Source organism: Papio anubis, chromosome 10 (assembly GCF_008728515.1).
Source record: "Papio anubis isolate 15944 chromosome 10, Panubis1.0, whole genome shotgun sequence".
NCBI classification, from domain to species: Eukaryota; Metazoa; Chordata; class Mammalia; order Primates; family Cercopithecidae; genus Papio; species Papio anubis.
This window is the reverse complement of record NC_044985.1, coordinates 116,308,421-116,314,218: the sequence shown is the minus strand read 5'-3', so window position 1 is coordinate 116,314,218 and position 5,798 is coordinate 116,308,421. Positions and strand designations below refer to the sequence as shown.

Here is a 5,798-nt window from a genome sequence, read left to right as displayed (position 1 = left end):
CCTGCCACTGCCACTGCACAGGGAACCTGACCATGCTGGCTGACAAGGCCCCTAGGGACTCAGGCCAGCTCCCAGCTTGACTCTGCGTCACTGCAGGTGGTGTGGAGGGGCCGATCCTGGGCTTGCTACTGTGACCTGGGCCAGACCATGCCTCCTGGGGATTGGAGACCCCACGGACCAGAGCAGGGAAGAAATCAAGCCAGGATGTTGGGAGGAGGGGTGGGGGCGAGGGGTAAGGACTTCCCAGCTGGCCAGCTGTGAGTTCTTGAGCAAATTACCTCCTGTCTCCTCATCTGCTCAGTGGAGCTAATACCAGGGCCTTCCTCAGAAGGTTGTTGAGGGGCTCAGCTTAGGCCACCCAGTCAAAGCATCTGCTAGGGTGCTGGGCACACAGGGGGCTGTCCCAGATGACAAAGGTGTGCTTAGCATCTATGACATGCCCATGCTGCGCTGAGGACTGGGGCACAGTCTCCGCCCTCATGGAGCTTATAGCCTGGTGGTAGGCAAATGGTAAAGAAGTAATAATAGTAAGAACTGGCTCGCACCTGTAATCCCAGCACTTTGGGAGGCCAAGGCGGGCGGATCATGAGGTCAGGAGATAAAGACCATCCTGGCTAACATGGTGAAACCCCTTCTCTACTAAAAACACAAAAAAATTAGCCGGGTGTGGTGGTGGGCGCCTGTAGCCCCAGCTACTCAGGAAGCTGAGGCAGGAGAATGGCAGGAAGCTGAGGCAGGAGAATGGTGTGAACCTGGGAGGCGGAGCTTGCAGTGAACCGAGTTCACGCCACTGCACTCCAGCCGGGGAGACAGAGTGAGACTCCGTCTCAAAAAAAAAAAAAAAAAGCAAAACAAAAAAACCACCCGAAAAAAAAATTAGCGAGGACTATGTAAGTCATCTCAAATGCACATGGCGCTGTACTGGAGAAGCCTTGAGTGCTGGGGATGGGGGGAAGAGGCTTGCTTACACTCTGGAGGTCAAGGCAGGCTTCCTGGAGGAGAGGGCACTGAACACAAGTGAATTTATGGCAAAAATCCAACAGTTTGATTTTGGTGAGTCTGTTGAGAAACAGTCTCATTCACTGCTTTTGGGAGAGTCATAATGAGAATTGACAATGCCTACACAAATACCTACCCACAGTACACACACTCTTATTCTTCTTTGAATTTTTACTTTCTCTTAAATGAGACAGGGTCTCATTCTGCCACCTAGGCTGGAGTGCAATAGTGTGGCCACGGCTCACTGTAACCTGGACTCCTGGGCTCAAGTGATCCTCCTGCCTCAGCCTCCTCAGTATCTGGGACCACAGGCGTTTGCTGCCATACCCAGCTAATTTTTTAAGTTTTTTATAGAGAAGAGGTCTAGCTGTGTCGCTCAGGCTGGTCTTGAACTCCTGAGTTCAACAATCCCCATGGCTTGGCCTCCCAAAGTGTCAAGCCATCGTGCCTGGTCTCACGCATTCTTAATCTTTAGTACTCCCACTTCAGAGCATTTTATCCTACAGATATGTGCAGAAACACAGTTATAAAATGACAGATGTACAAAGATGTTCACTGCAACATTGTTAGAAAGCGCAAAAAAGAAAAGTAGCAACAACTCAGGTAGTGATGGAGGAAGGACTGAGTTGAATAAACTATGTACAAGACTGGGAATGGTGACTCATGCCTGTCATCCCAGCATTTTGGGAGGCTGAAGTGGGAACTGCTTGAGGCCAGGAGTTTTGAGACCAGCCTGGGCAACATGGCAAGATCCCCGTATCTGAAAAAAAAAAAAAAAAAAAAAAAAAAAAAAAATTTTTTTTTTTTTTTTTTTTTTTTTTAATTAGCTAGGCATTGGCTGGCTGCGGTGGCTCATGCCTGTAATCCCAGAAATTTGGGAGGCTGAGGCAGGTGGATCACTTGAGGTCAGGAATTTGAGACTAGCCTGGCCAACATGGTGAAACCCCATGTCTACTAAAAATACAAAAATTAGCCAGGTGTGGTGGTGCATGCCTGTAATCTCAGCTACTCAGGAGGCAGTGGCACCAGAATTGCTTGAACCCAGGAGGCGGAGGTTGCAGTAAGCCAAGATGGTGCCACTGCACTCCAGCCTGGGTGAAAGAGGAAGACTCTGTCTCAAAAATAAAAATAAAAATAAATAAATAAATTGGCTGGGCATCGTGGCATGTAGCTGTAGTCCTATGTACTCATGAGGCTGAAGTGGGAGTATCACTTGAACCCAGGAATTTGAAGTTGCAATGAGTTATGATTGTACCACTGCACTTTAGTCTGGGTGATAGAGAAAGATGAAATATTATATAGCTGTGAAAAAGGAATAAGGAATGTATTGCTGTGGAAAGAATGTCAAGATAGATTAAGTGAAAACAAAATGAGGAACAGTGTACACGGCATTCTACTTTTTGTGTGAGAAAGGACAAAAAGAAAAGCACACATTTTAATTTGTTTTAGACTACACACAGAATTAAAGTAGCCCCCTGGGGTTATGGGGTAGAAGAGGAAACCAGGTGCATGGGAATGAGAGTGGCACTTTGAATTGCTTCGATTTTTCAATCATATGGGTGTATTATCTACAGAAAAAAAATTGTAAAGATATTTCAGGGGCTTTGTTTATTTCTGGAGGGCAAAGGGCACATGACTGGAGGGGCGGGGGCAGGGAGCTGGTTCAGGGATAAACACAGTGACTCCAGGCCTTACCTCAACCTGGGGTGGCCTGGCAGTGCCGAAGGAATATCAAAGTATCAAAGTGCCAGATGAGTCCAAACAAACCATGTCTGGGAACCTTCAGGAAGCGATGGAGGCTCAGAGAGAAGAGGATGTGCAGCAGGTGTGGCCCTTCTGGGCCCCAGACTTGGCCCTCTGCCCACACTAAGGCCGAGGACTCAGAGGGTGGGGACTGAGGGAGTGACCAGAAAAGCTGACCGTGGATGGAGTTGCAGTGGCACTGGGGCGTGAGTCTCTGGTGGGACACCTGTCACTCACCTAGTGTGGCTGTGGGGGTGTGTGTGAGCTGGTGGGGGGGGGCAGGGGTCTGTGGTCAGGGCAAGAAGCGCTGGGAGGTCAGGAGAGATAAACGGTCACCTTGTGATCGCTGATTCTGAGCCGCGAGGCCTGAGGCCCAAAGACCTTCCCCACCTCTACCCTGAGGAAGTCCCTCCTCCCCACCTGCCAGGCTGGAGGGTCCCAGGGCCCACCTGGGTAAGCAGGTGTGGCGGTGCCTCCTGGTGGCGCTCAGTGAGAGTCACAGGCCTTGAAAGACTAGGAAGTCCTGGGCAGCCCTGGGCCAAATTCCAGGACCTCACAAGGGCTGGGAGCTAAACAACACCAAGGGGTCGAAGCCGGGAGATTTAGGGGGAGACCTTGGGGCAGGTGAAGGAAGATCTCAGTGGCTGTGGATGCCGCAGTACCCATCTCCCCATGACAAGCCCAACCTTCCTCCCTCAGCTTACCCGGCAGGACACAGCCTCTCTGCCTCGGAGTATTCTGGGGCTCAGGGAGGTGAGCCTTCTGCTTTTCCCGACTCCCCATGATCTTTCCACTCTGCCCCCCTCCTTTTCCAAAGTTGCCTTTCCTGTTTCCATATCACCCCCTCCCTGTTCAAGCTGCCCGCCAGGCAGCTTTGCCCACATGTGCAATCCCAAGTGAGCTGCAGCCTCCTCAGTCAACAGTTACTAAGCAATTCACGGGGGCAACAGCACAGCGGGACACCAGGCGGGGGCCATCTGCAGCGGGCAGCTCCGAGAGCTGAGCAGGGCAGGGGCTAGGGCTGCAGGGGAAGGGGGTCCTGATGAGGAGGGGCTAGGGCTGCAGGGGAAGGGGGTCCTCTACTCCCAAGCATATGGGGCCCTAGGCCTGGTTTTGGGGGTCTCCCTCACCTGACAGCTGTGCCTGAGTATCTCCACTCTGGGAGGCTCCCAGTCCTTCCCCCATTTGTGTGGACATGTGGGGAGACACTGGCTGGGGATGGCTGTCCTGTCACAGTGGCTCAGGCCAACGTGCTGGGCCTCCAACCACAGGGGCAGCACCCTTCCCTGGGCAGCCTGCTCCTGGAGGAGAGGGGTCCTAAGAGCAGAGGGCACCTGAACCAGGCTTCTGTGGGCTTCCCTCAGTGCTTACCCACACCACTTCCATGGAGTCTCACAGTGTGCCCATTTTGCAGATGCGGAAATTGAGATGTGGATAGGTGGATGGCTTGGCAAGGTGAGTCAGGATTCTCAGGTCTGGGCAAGGGCCGGTGGGGAGAAAGGAAGAAAAAGGAGGAAGAAAAAGGAGGTGCAGGGACTTGTTCTCAGTGTCATCTTGTTTACACAGACACGGCTGGGCCTAGAGAAATAATAAGATAAATGATGGCTTGTGGGGTTCGCTGAACCATTAGCTCATGGCACCTGGCTCCAGGAATCCTCCAGGTACAGGCTCAGTGACCCCCACAGAAGCTGCATGCAGGAAGGGCTCTAATCCTAATCACACCCCTTCACACGCGGGGCCGTTGAGTGAGGCACAGTATGTCACACAACGCGCACTGGGTCACAGAACAAAAAGGGATGGAGCTAGGATTTGTACCTGGGCCTGTGGGGGCCAGGGAGGCTGAACTGTGGTGACAGAGAGGCAGGCTGCCCCCAGAGCCTGTCAGGAATCCCCTCTGCCTGTGTTGCTCTCCCAGCCTCTTCTCTCCAGGCTTCGCTCTCTCCACGCCTTGCTCTGGGCCTGGTTCATCTTCTCCAGAGGTCCCTGACCCAGGCAGCCCTGCATTTCAGAACTCAGGCTGTGGGGATCTGGGGCTTGCAGAGCAGTGCAGGAGTGCAGAACTGGGGCTCACCCTCTGTGCTGGTCCCTGTGTCCCCCCTCCCTGGGGGCCAGGACCCCTCTCCTCCAGAAGCAGGCTGCCCATGGAAGGGTGCTGCCCTGTGTTGGAAGCCCAGCACATTCGCCTGAGCCACTTATGAGAGAATAGTCATTCCCAGCCAGTGTCTCCCCATCCCGGAGGCTCAGGATCAAGTAGAGGGACGTCCGGGGGCCAGCCTTGAAGTTCTGTCTCCAACCTGGCCCTCCCTGGAGGGTTAGGGACACAGCCCCCAGTGGGAATCTGAAGCCCCCAAGGGAGACATCTTTGCCCTGTGTTCACACAGGGCCTCCCCCGTCCACCTGCCCCCCTCCCTCCAAGTTGTCTCTTTGTCCTTCTTTCCTCTCTCCTTCCCTTTCCCTCCCCACCACCTTCATCTGGGCCTCTGCCTCTGTCTCCCTCTGACACCCCTGCTCCTCTTTCTGTATCTCGGGAAGCCTGTCTATCCCCATCACCCTCCCTGTCTGCTGCTTCTCTCCCTGCAGTGTCTCTGTTTCTGGGCATCTCTGTGGCCTGTCTCCCTCCGTGTCCCTCACCCCACCCTCCCCCTTCCCAAGCCCTCTCTAGAAATCCCTCAGCTGCCCCAGCCCTTCCCAGGGGCTCAGTCCTCAGGAAGCCTCCCTTCCTCTCTGGGCTCTTCCCGGCCATGTTGGGGAGGGCATATTTCTTGTCGCCCAGACCTAATATCTTAATGCAAGGCCATTATTCACCCGGAGTCCAGGCAGAGCAGGACTCTCCCCTCCTCGTTTGTCATCCAGAGTGAAGCCTCTGCACTGCTCCTCGGGGATCAGATTAAGGGACTGACAGGCTGGCCAGGAGCAAATGGAGCTGCCAGCGCCGCCTCCATTCCTCACTCCCTGCTGCCCCAGCCTCCCAGTCTCCAGGTCCCTGAAGTGGGGCCTGGCAGAGACCTCAGACCTTGGAGCAGGGGCGGCCTGGGGCCTCAGAGGGTCCTGTTTCT

General features: G+C 54.1%; 1 long non-coding RNA gene across 1 annotated transcript; it reads right to left on the bottom strand.

Moving 5' to 3' along the window:
- Positions 1-2,393: 2,393 nt before the first annotated feature.
- LOC103876601 lies at positions 2,394-5,129 on the bottom strand. The gene is made up of 2 exons (XR_002516467.2): positions 4,558-5,129; positions 2,394-4,320 (listed from the first exon to the last, which is right to left on the bottom strand). It is a non-coding gene; the product is annotated as an uncharacterized LOC103876601 (long non-coding RNA).
- Between the last annotated feature and the right edge of the window lie 669 nt (positions 5,130-5,798).